Genomic DNA, 13,158 nt, shown 5'->3' on the forward strand with positions numbered 1-13,158 from the left:
GTTCCTAAAATGTAATTTTAAAAAATTCAAACTTGTGAGAGTACCCTTTAAAATTTTCTGTATTAAAAAAAAAAAAAAAAAAAAAAAACTATGGAAGAGCTGCTTTATGCACAATGATAATAAATAGCAAAAATAAACTTTTAAAAATCCTATTGGTCCTGCAGCCTCCTGCCAGAGTCCCATACAATAGCAAATACTTAGGATGAGAATGGCTCCAGTGGAGCAACACTAATACATTTGACACAGCTTCCACCCCGTCATTATGCAGAGAAGCCTGCGCTTATCCCTTTGTAAATTGGAGACTCTTTTAACCAGGAATCCCAGGATGAAATGGAACCATTTTCCTCACGGCAAAACAAATCCTTCTCCAATGAATTTTGTTATTGTTTATTGTTACACTGTTTTATCAGCACTAAACTGTATGAAAGCTTCAATTAGTTCTTGATGAATGATCCCATAAAAGCATGGAGTTTCATTTCCCCTGCCACCAGATATTTCACTGAGTGTTATTAAATGAAATATAATTGGGATAAGATTCAGGAAACTTAGAGAGGCTGTAGTGCTCTCAGTTCAGCCTAAAATGGTTAGTCATCAGTGGAGCTGAATCACATCTGATGCACTGCACATATAAATTTCCATGGCTGGATCCTGGGGAGCACATAGAGGCACTACATACTGTCTGAGACACAATTTCTGCCCTTCAGTGAGAATAAAGGCCAGTGGTGAGGTGCTGAGTTTGGTATTAGGTCAAATAGTCGTTATCTCCATGAGGAGCAAAAAGCATCTGTATCAGTCACACTTCCACACAATAGAATCTCTCCACTTTATATGTTACTTAGCACCTATTTTACTATTTCAGCAGAGGCCATCAGAGTTCATTTCTCCTTGGTATAGAAACCCTAATTTTAGGGTTTTATTAACACAGAGAACATTAAGATATAGAAAAAAAAAGAAAAAGGCCAATTTCTCTGCCTCCCTTGTAAATGATCATGTTGTAGCCAATGAAATGTAAAATAGGGGTGTGGTACTTCTGAGAAAGCAGGTTAAAGAGAATGGATTCAGCTCAGATCTCTTTTCAGAAAATTTTCTACCTTTCTCCCTTCTTCTGGTCTTCAATGTATCAGTAAAAACTGGAGTTTCAGGACATGACCTTGAGACAAAAATCACATGAAAGGACATTAATGCAGAAAAATAGAAGTCTGAATGTGAGGAATTCTTAATTATAATTTTGAACAGAGATTTAGAAAGTGTGGTCTGTGGATACTTCAGGTACCCAAGATACTTTTTGAGGAATATAGAAGGACAAAATTTTTGTCATAATATGCCAAGACATATTTTTCTTTCCACATTGCTTTTAATTATATCAGTGGTGCAAAAAGCAAGGGTGGTTAAAACTCCTGGCATTTTGCACTAAATGATTCTAGTAGTCATTGCATTTTTCACCACCACAGAGTCATAATTAATAAATGAATACTTTGACTAATTCATTATTAATTGAAGAATTTCCTTTCAGATTGTATTCAGTGAGGCAGTAAAAATCCATAGTTTAATTAAATCTTGAAACGAGTATATATCAAGTTTTTAGTATCCCATGTGATTAAATGGGAAATACACAAAAAGTTTTTTTTTTTTTTTTTTTTGTTATATATTGAAGTAAGATGGGTCTTTTGGGGGAAAGCACTTGTTCAATTGAATCACAAGTTGAACTAGCTATTCATTCATGGAATATTCTTTTACTTTAAAAAAAATGCTAAAAGATTGGTTATTCCGCCATGGGTATTTGGCAGATATTGTATATAAAATGATTTAATTAAACTATTAGAGAAAGAAAACAGCATTTGTAGTCAATGATAAAATCTGAGTTGTAAAATCATTAAGATTTTTTCTGAAAACGTTTTTGGTACCATTAATAAATAAATGTGATATTTTGAAATTTGGAAGATCTGTAAAACTCAGTGAATCTACATATTCCAAATGACCAGTGGGTACTACAAAATCATTCATGGTTGAAAGATTTACTCAAAATGCAATGCATAACACAGAATTCAATGTTCTTAATGTAATAAAGTATAAAAAATTTACTGACATGATTTCAGATTATAACCTTAAAAAACAACCACTTGCTGAGTTTTGATATAGTATCAAAGAAGAATATCTACAAGTACCAGGAATGACAAATACATATCTATGGGAGGCTGGAGTTGCTTCCCATAGTTTGATCATATTGTATTGCAGCAGATAAAATGAAGAAGCAGATATAAAAATAGACTATTGACTGTTAATTTCAACTTTGAAGAGATCTGCAATAGTGTAAACCAATATCATACTTTTTAAAATTTCTTTGGGAAATTTTTATTTTCATAAAAATATGTTCTTATTTTAGCATGTAATGAGTTTAGTGTTGCTTTTTAAATTTCTTTAAATATGAAATTCTAAGTTTTAATTTCCAATATGCAGAAAGTCACAGTATAACCCACAAAATAAAAATCTTGAGATCAGAAATTTTAAGAGCTACAGATCTAACACATGGCCCTTCAACTTCAACTTCAACTTCAACTTGTGAGCATTATTCCTGACACTGGAAGAGATCGCATTTTAATGATGGGTAATTTACTTTGAAGCAGAAAACCAGGGTTTAAGACTTGTTATTTTATCTCTGTGGGGCTCATAGTATGTCTTATGAACCTACCTCAAATCTTCTATTAAGCCAGAAATCTCAATAGCAAAAGAAATTTGTTAGTATAAATTTTATGACCTATGATCACAAAAGGAAAATAGATTCCTTTCATTTTAAAAGAGGAAATTAAAGTTCAAAAGCATGTAGTTCTTGACATTGCAATTAAACCAACACAGGGGGAGCCTACAGAATAGACAGAAATGTCCATGGTTAATTGTTCTAAATGCTGAAATTATTATTTTCTCTAAAACTCCTAAAATCAGAATGCTTCCTACAACCTTTTAAAAGTGAAAAACAAGGATTATCTTACAATTCTTGATTCTTATGCTATTTTCCTCAAGACAAAGCATATTTTCTAGAACTCTCCAGGAGCATTTATTTAACAATTTAGTTTGAAATAGTAGCATTTACTATTTAAATATCTCTTCAAAATTAAGATGGTGTCAGTCATCTAAACATCAGCTTTTATATAGTTAACAAAAAGATAATCAAATTTACTTCTTAGGGTTTTTGTGAGATTTTAAAAAGATGACAAATATGAAAATATTCAAAACTCCTGGAACATAACAGTTGCTTACTATTTTGGTTTTCTTTCAATGCTTTCATTTTCTTTGCTTCAGGAGAACCTCTAATAATAAAGCATCTTTCATCCACTGTAGTGGCCATGGAAACATGTCTCTCAGATCTCTTAAACTGCTACTAAGGATAACCGACATTTCGCCTCAGTTTCCATCACAGCCTCAACTTTGGCACCAAGGCTGTGCTTCTCACTGACTACTCCTATTTCTGAAAAATAACCATTCTCAAGATTCTAGGAAGAAAAGTGTGGGAATTCAGAAAAATCTTGTTCAAAGTTATAGAGCTAAAAATCTATTAGTACTTAACTGATTTTTATTATAGATAGAAAGTTGTCCACAGGATGTGGAACTACAGACATTTGCAAAATGGTCTGAATATAAAGAGGACATGCAGTAAAATGTCATAACAGTTATCCTGAAAAATTTGTAACCACAATTTCCATTCTGAGATTCGAATCCATTATTTTTTGTGCATGATATCTTCAGCCATATCTATATTTTAATTGGTAATATAAAGTTTATTTTATGTTCTATTGATTCCTATCATATATTCAAGTCTTACACACACACGCACATATACACACAAATACACCATCTGATTTTAACCCTTTTTCAAATGTAGAATGACATCACAATCTTAGGAAAATAAATAACTGAGGGAGAGAAAATAAAATTAATATGAGCTACTCCCTTCTCCTGATCCTTATAATCTCAAAATTAATGCATCCTGAATCAGCTTTATAAATCTTATTAGAAATAGAATACCACATATGGAATTTTATAATGTTTTTATTATAATCAATACTTAGAGTACATGGAAAATAATAAAAAGTAAAAATGAAAACAAACTATTACTGTAAGAATTACTCCTTCTTAATATCTGTGTATTTCAGTAGCTTTTCTTAGACATTCAATTTATTTACGCTCATAACGTTAGTTTTATCCAATATCAAAACTTATCAAATTTCAATTTTAGGCAAAAACATATTCTCTGGTAAAACAGAAATTTTGGAGTGGAAAATAGTGGCAGCAACATAAATGATAATGAGGATAACAATGGTGATGATGACTGAGCACACATCACTCTCACAGGGCTTTCCCTGACATTAACTTAGTTCTGCAATGTCACTATCAAGTAAACAAATCAGATAAATATTTTCCCCTAAAGAAAAAAAAATCAAGATCACTTACTTATCATTAAAGAACTTGTTCTTCTGACTTGTCTGCCCCTCCCTGGATTACAAATAACATGAACTGAGAGAATTTGACAATGGAATTTCCTAATGATCTGTTCACCATTCATATATTATTTTTCCCTGGTTATGTTTTAGCCTAAAAAATATAGATACAAACCTTTCAATACTTTTTTCAATACTTTCAATGCTTTTTAAATTCATAACTAGATCTTCCATCAATTAAAATCGTGCAAGTGAAATGTGAACATTTCAGTGCAGATTGTATATCAAGTTGTCAGTTCTCAATTTGATCTAGAGATCTTGTGCAATCCAATAAACAAAACCAACAAGTTTGGGTTTTATATTAACAAATCAATTATATTGTTTATATGGAAAAGCAAAAGACCCATAATAGCCAGCACAACACTGAAGGAGCAAAACAAAGAGAACTGACACTGCCCTACTTCGAGACTTACTATGAAGCTATAATAACTAAGAGAGATGATATGGTGAAAGACTCAACAAATAGGACAGAATAGAGCCCAAAGATAGACCCACAGATAGTGAAATAATCTTTGACAAAGGAGCAAAGGAAATATAACAGAAAAGATGGTCCTTCCAACAAATGGTGTTCAAACAACTAAACAACCAAATGCAAATATACAAATCTAGATAAAAGCCTCGCATACTTCACAAGAATTAATTCAGAATGGATCACAGACCTGAATTTAAAAATATAAAACTATAAAATCTCTAGAATATAATATAAGAGAAAATCAAGATAACTTGCTTTTGGCAATGATTTTTTAGATACAATAACAAATGCATGTTCCGTGAAAGAAATAGCTGACAAACTGGACTTCAGTAAAATTAAAAACAACAGCTCTGCTAAAGACATTGTCAATATATACCACAATGCCTTTCTTACAATAGCCAAAATCCAGAACACTGAGAACACCAAATACTGTTGAGGATAATGAGCAGCAGGAACTCTCATTCATTGCTACTGGGAATGCCAAATTGTACAGTCAATTTGGAGGGCAGTTTAAAAGTTTCTTTCAAAACTAAATATACTATTACCATATGATCCACCAATTGCCTTTCTTGGCATTCCCCAAAGAAGTTGAAACCTTGTATCTACACAAAAAAGCTGCACGGTGCTGTTTATAGCAGCTTTATTCATAATTTCTAAAATTTGGAAACAACAAAGATATCTTGTAGTAGGTAAATGGGACATTTTTTCTACACTAAGAAGAAATGAGCTATCAAGTTACATGGAGGAAACTTAAAAGTTACACCTATAAGCGAAAGAAGGTAATCTGAAAAGGCTACACACTGCATGATTCCAAGTATGTGACAGTGTGGAAAAGGCAAAGCTATACACACAGTAAAAAAATATTCATGGTTTCCAGGGACTGGAGGGAGAGAGAGATGAATAGGTGGAGCACAGAGGAATTTTAGAACAGAGAAACTACTCTGTATACCACAATAATGGTAGATACAACTCATTACCTGTTTTTCTAAACCCATAGAACGAATACCAACAAGAGTGAATCCAAATGTGGATTATGGACTTTCATATGATGGGTCAATGTAGAATCATCAGTTGTAACAAATGTACCATTCTGGTGGGGGATTTTGATAATGAGGGAAATTATGCATGTGTGGAGGCAGGGGTATATAAAGAAATTTCTTTACTTCTGCAGAATTTTGCTATGAACCTAAAACTGTTCTAAAAAATACAGTCTATCAAAAAAGTAGATTACGTACCATCTGCATAACACTTTAAAATTAAAATCTGAGGGTTGGGTACTGGAAGCCGCATTTTGTAGAGCTCTGGGAGTTTTCCTTCAGAGTGTTCAGAATGCTGTTGGGCTTCTACTTTAAAGGACTTCATTTTGCTAAGGGGTGGCATGTTTGCCACTTTGAAGATTCTGACATGTTTTAATGGTCCTGTCTTTGAAGAAATGAATATCTGTGGGATTCCCTGATGAGAAAGTTTCCTATTTAGGGAGAAAGATCCTCTGTTGAAGTTATTTACCAGATTATGGTTTTAACCCTGGAGACAGTCTAATCCCTGACAGGGTTATCATCTTTTTGAAAATATTAATATGTTTGGAAAAGGTTCTACTTCTGAAGAAATTCTTATTGCTAGAAGGAGGCTATCTTTAAATTTTTAGCAGGTTGTTTTCAAGAATATTCTGTAACATCGGACAACTTCACTTGGAGAACATTAAAGTAAGAGGTGATATATTGTCATTTTTCACAGAATTCTATAAAAACCAGAATAAAACTAGTATTTGTTAAATATACAACATGAAGTATGTACCAGATGTTTTAACACAATTATTAGACAAAGTTAAAATGTTAAATGAAATCTGTGATTAAGTGTATACATACGTGCCTTTATTGGTTAACTTTCATATAGTAACAATCAAATACATAAAAAAATTCACATGAACCATAATAAACATTAGGTCTTATATTGATCTACAAGTAGAGAAAAAAATGTTTTTCACCAATTAAACTTTTTTCTATTTCAAAGACTCCAAACATGTCTAAGGACAATTTTAACCAATATCCCTCATATGAAGAATCTATAGGACTAAACTGAAGAGAGGTGAAAGAAATGGAAGGATTGAAATTATAAGTATTTTGTTATATTTCATAGAGAAAAAGAAAAAAATGGATAAAGGATAGAAATAATTTAGGTAATCACACAAATCTCACTTACTTAGTTGTAGGATGTGAAACACAATGAGGAAAGGGCAACAAAAGAATAATGAACTTGATGAATCTCATTTAACTAAAAAGAGTCATCTAAAGCCCAATATGTAATTTCTCTTTCATTTTTTTTCTGATTTCCTACATGTTTTCTCTATTATCTAATTTGATTGTACATATTATGAAGCTTGAAAACCTCAAGAAGTATTATTATCTTGGATGTACTTACATAAAACAGGGTAAAACTCCAATAAATCCGAGGAGTAAATTATTATGTTATTTAATGACTTTCCTGACAGTAATAGAACTTAACCAAGAATTTGGCCCCATACTATTTTGAAGTATTTTCTCTGATCACTACACAGTCTCCAGCTAAACTGCAGTCCTCATTTTCCTGAGTGGCCTCTACTTACCATTGCTTACCTTGTCTTTGTCTCCCAGAATACCAGGTCAAATTCCACCCTACATTAAAAGTTCAAGCCAAGTTTACTTCCTTAAAGCTACTTCCTTAAAGGTCAGAATTCACAGGACCTCTGTGTTCCCTGAAAAGCTATAGTATGTATTTTGTATTACTTGGTCAAGATCTTTAGGGTTTCATCATATCAATTAAGTTTGAAGCTACCTTGGAGGAAGAAATTGAAATATTTTACAAACTGACTTGCTCCAAATGTCTTAAATTAATATTTCTCAATTTGAACAGATACTTGAACCTGTTAGAAAAATAATAAATGCCATATTTCTCTAGGATTATCATATACTGTTTTGTTATACTGTCATTTAAATATATGTATGATTATAAAAACTACAAACTAGAAGTTAAGAAAAAATTTAACAAATTAAAATTTATATTATTTGTAAAAAAATTAATATAAAGCCAAAAATATGTTACTTTTTAAAATTAAAGGGTCAGCACAGACTCATTCTTTATATATGGTTTTGTATTTTGAGCTTAATATTTGACAGAAAATACCCACTCACAAAATATGTTGTACAAAGTGGCATTTTTATTAGTGGCTTCAGTGTTTTGTTAGTCTAAGAAAATTAAATATTACACTTAATCATTATCTTGACAATTTTAATAGCGTATTGCATGATAACTTAAGCTTCATTTTTCCTTTCAATAAAATGTTCACATTACTGTCATTAAACTCTATTAAATGGGTATCCAATAGAGTTATTGCTAAACATTAGGATGAAAAATAGTTTATTTGCAGTATATTGTTTACTTGGTATTTTTAAAAATGAGTGCATATGCAGATTGATCTACTTATTGTTATCTGTTACTTAAGTAAAAGTGATTCTGTTGGCAGAGCGAGCAGCCTTGTCTTGTCTTGATTTCCTTTGCATGATAGTATATGAATTCAATTTTTCCCAGTGTTCCACCATTTGGTGAAACAGAATTTCTTCACACAGAAAACCATGACTTTATGCAGAAAATAAAAAAAAAAAGAAATGCAAACTCTAGGCACTAAGACTCCAAAGCACAACTTAGTGCTTACCAGAGCATCTAAACACAAGTAGCTACTATTTTAAGGTTGCCACACGAATGAAGATTTAAAAAATTAAATTAAATTATGATATAGAACTTCTGGCTCTGTGGAATAATCATTTCATTAAAGGTACATATGTAATAAACAGTTGATGACTGATCAATACATGTATATATATTAAATTAGAAGAAGACTGTAAATAGATATAAACTTAATTCTTCTTTCAGGGACTTAACATATAGTGATAAAAATATAATTATACAAATAAAAGCTGAGAGTATTAAATAAGCATACAAAATTATTATGCTACAACTCTACATTCTTGAATTATTTTAAGCGTAGAATTCTTTTCAAGAAAATGTTAAGAAAAACACAAAGTATGCCTTCTGAAATCTTTGTTGATCACTGCCTCTTTTCAGAAGAATTTCTTGTTCTCTCAGATTCTATCACCTAACTTCGTCCATTCCCATCTGACTTCTAGAACCTTGAATCCAACATTTTTTGCTAAGGTCAGCAATGATCTTCGACCACTAAATCTGATTGACAGTTTCAATGTAAATTTCAAAAGCATTTGATGCGTCTCACTACTTTTGCCTTTAAAATCTTGTTTTCCTAGTTCCCTTGACAATTTTTTTTGTCTGATTTATTTTTTCACCATTTCTTTTCTAAGAGCATCTCCCTCTAATCTAGCCATTAATGTTGTAGCTCTTCAACACTTGGCCCTATGCCCCTTCTTATTTTATTACTTTTCTGCTTCACACATGCACTGTGTTCAATCAACATCTCACTCTCTCATCCATCCTAGATCAAAGATGCTTTCTATCCAATATGGAAGGCAGAAACATCTGAGTCATCCTCGAAGTCCCCCTTCCTTTAATCTACATATCAAGTCCATCAGAAAATATCCTTTTATATTTTTTTACCTAAGTACTTTTTTGGTAACATCACCTTAGTCACTATCTTAGCTATACTGCTAGTCCTTTCACATTCTCCCTGGTCTCAGAACTGACTTTTCAGCATGTGAACCTTATCAGGTCACCCCCTTAGTTAAAGCACTTCAGTGATTTCCCAGTACTCATAGGATTAAACAGTAACCTGATTATCATGGCTTATAAGACTGGGCACACTCACATTCTTCCCTTCCCCTCTAGCCTTATCTCATTAAGCTCTTTGTCCACTCTGTCCTCTAAATATACTTGCTTGTTTTGGTACCTCAATTCATTTGTGTCCATTTCCTCTCTCAGTGCCTTGAACTTTTTAGATTTCAAGTTATTTTGTGAGGGAAATATTCGGTTTTGGACATCTAGATTTGAATTCCAGATCTGTTTTTTATCTGCTCTGTAACTCTATGTTATGTAACCACTCTCAATTTTAAGTTACTCATATATGAAATATAGATAATATTTCCCTTAAAATATGTTGTGAGGATTTTATCATGACACATTATTTATGTTTGAGCCTTACAGTACAATTATATCCAATTTATATTCTAGGTGCAAGGTACTCAGACATACTAGGTGTTCAATAAAGCATGTAATGAATGAAAGCAAAGAGACTGAAAACACAGGAGAAAGGAAGCTTCCCTTGGGAGAAAAGGGGAGTGACAGAGAAAGGACGAATGGAAGAGAGATAGGAAGTCAGGGAATTCAAGGGAAGGGAAGAAAAGGGAGGATGAATAGGAAGATAGATGATTTCTCTCATTTTTTTCTTTTCCAGTTTCTAACTTCTCTGCAAACAACATATTGCTTTGACATGAATGAATTTTTTACAAGGTGAATAATATGGGAAGATTTCAAGATGGTGGAATACAGGAGGCCCCTTTCCTGGCTGCTCTGTTGTATGAAACCAAGAAAACAGAAAGACAGCTTCCCAGTCATGTTGGTGAATAAAGGGGTTGGGTCTTACTGGGAATTAATACTGGCCATTCAAAACAGATTGAGGACTCAGGAGGTTGGATATAATAAAATAAGGAAGAAATTGCTGGTGCCAGCTGAAGCAGTTCCTCCACAAATAAAGTGGAGAGATAAGTGAATTAAAGGAACCCACATTTTTAGGAGCCCTGTGGTGTGTCTGGTTTCCAAGAGATCAAAGACTGCTGGACAAACCTGAAAGGTGTGCTGCACAATATCCTTGTGTGGGGAAAACTTGACCTCTTTCCTAGCTGCCTTCAGAGGGCAGAGAAAGGAGTAATTTTGCCATAGGGGCTGGCAACTGGGGGAGCCAATTCCTGGTAAACCTGACCTGGGCCCAAAATACAGGCCTGGCAAACCCACACCACATGACATAAAGAGTACCTAAGTGATCAAGAGAAAAATCAAATGTGGAGAGGGGTTCACACAGGGGAATACAAGTGGAAACCCTTGGGGTTCCTCCATTCCCTTCTGGGAGAGACACATCAGTGGGAATTCAACTGGGTGAAAGCACGAATGACTGAGCTTGGAGACTAAAACTGGGAAACCAGGAAACTCAGGGTCTGGAGTCTGAGAGTGATGGAGGGGACAAAGAATTGGTTCCTCCATGGCAGGAGTGGAACCCAGGGGAAATTCTCAGGGGGTAGTACCTCAGCATGAGCAGGCAACTGCTGTACTTCCGGACACTCTGATTTAAAATCTTCAGACCAAATGCGGTTCACTCTATGTAGGCCAAACCCTGCCTCCAGGAGCTCTGCTGATGAGACTTTCCCACATATAAGAGACCCCACCCTACTAATGCTGAGAAGGGAAGTGACAAATTTTTTTTGAACTCCATAGGAAAATATTATTTAACTTTTTATCAAGATCCTCTTTATTTTTTTTTTCCTCTTCCATTATATTGTGAGCAGATTGGTTCATGGACACTTATATATATTTGTCTCTTGTTTCTCATTTCTAGCATTCTTTGAGGCAGTTACTTTTCATGGTGCAGTATTTTGAGGGCTAAGATATTTGATTAGTGTATATTGGTTTTGTTTTATATTCTACAATTTTTTGTTTTTAATTTTTATTATATATATTTTTTTTCTTTCACGTATGTGTTTTCCTTGATTGTTTTTCCTCTTTTCTTCTACTAACAGCCAAACACTATTGTTCTCTCTTTTATTCTTCCTTTAATATTTTACATTTTTCTCTCTTCTTCCCTCTAAACCATCATATCCCACATCTCTTCCATTCTCTCCCTGTTCACCATTTGAAATTGTAAACCCCTTTGCAAACTTATTGTTTTTACTATGGGCAATAACTGATGACATCATTTCTATTTATTATGATAATCAACAGTGCAGATGTAATAGCAGAAACTATTGGTTTAATGCTGTGTATTGTTTGTATCAGTTGTTGTTTATTATTTGTCTCTCACTGAACTGTGAGGTACTTGAAATCTTCAGGGACAGTAAAAGTTCACAGAAACTCTACTGACTCAGAGCCACACTATTAGATAGGCAGACATATAAACAACAAGAAAAAACAAACAAACCAAAATATTTCAATAACAGAATTAACACCACAGTGGAAAGAAGTGTCACAGAAGGAGTTCAGAAAGTTCATAATTACACTGATCTGTGAGATAATGAACAATGTAAGGAATAAAATCAGAGAGAAAACAGAGGAAGTGAATGATAACTTTTGTAAAGAGATAGATATCCTGGAAAAAAATCAAGCAGAAATCCCAGAAATTAAGGAAACAATATAGCAAATTAAAGAATAAAGGAAAACATCACCAGCATAATAGACCACCTGGAAGATAGAGTTTCAGGTAATAAAGATAAAATATATAATCTTAAAAATGAAGTTGACCATGGAGGAAAGATGTTAAGAAATCATGAACAGAACTTTCAAGAAATATGGGATAACATGAAAAGACCAAATATAAGATCTATTGGTATAGATAAAGACTTGGAAATACAAAGCAAAGGAATGTACAATTTTTTCAATGAAATAATACCAGAAAAATTTCCAAACCATAAGGATGAAATGAAAATCAAATATAGGAGGCTTTCAGGACCCCAAATATACAAAGTTACAACAGACCCACACCAATACATATTATTATGGAAATGCCCAACATACAGAATAAGGATAAAGCTTTAATGGCTTCCAGAGAAAAATGAGAGATCACATTTAGAGGGAAATTAATCTGGATCTCAGCTGATTTCCCAACCTAGACCCTAAAAGCAAGGAGGTCTTAGAATAAAATGTACCAAGCTCTGAAAAACAAAAAAAATGGATGCCAACCAAGAATACTATACCAAGCAAAATTAAGCTTCATAATTGACAATAAAATAAAAACCTGTGATAAACAAAAGTTAGAAGAATTCAGAACTAGAAAGCCTTCAGTGAAAAACATACTCAATAAAGTATTTCATGAGAAAGAAATGAAAAACAAATTGAAAACCAGCAAAGGGAAAAACTACACTAGAAGAATAGACAAACAAAGGAGAAACTAATTCAAATTAAAAACCAGATATGGAATAAAAATCATTTCTTAATAATAACATTGAATGTAAATGGCCTAAACTGATCAGTCAAAAGACACAGACT

General features: G+C 33.0%; 1 pseudogene across 1 annotated transcript in view; it reads left to right on the top strand.

Moving 5' to 3' along the window:
- Positions 1–2,526: 2,526 nt before the first annotated feature.
- The window catches only part of LOC306665728 (RNA-binding protein Raly-like), a 35,206-nt pseudogene continuing 24,574 nt past the window's right edge, over positions 2,527–13,158 (top strand). The window contains exon 1 of the transcript in view: positions 2,527–2,605. The product of the transcript in view is annotated as an RNA-binding protein Raly-like (transcript). The remainder of the gene's footprint in view (positions 2,606–13,158) is intronic.

This window comes from Sciurus vulgaris (assembly GCF_902686455.1).
Source record: "Sciurus vulgaris genome assembly, chromosome: 7".
In the NCBI taxonomy this organism is placed as follows: domain Eukaryota; kingdom Metazoa; phylum Chordata; class Mammalia; order Rodentia; family Sciuridae; genus Sciurus; species Sciurus vulgaris.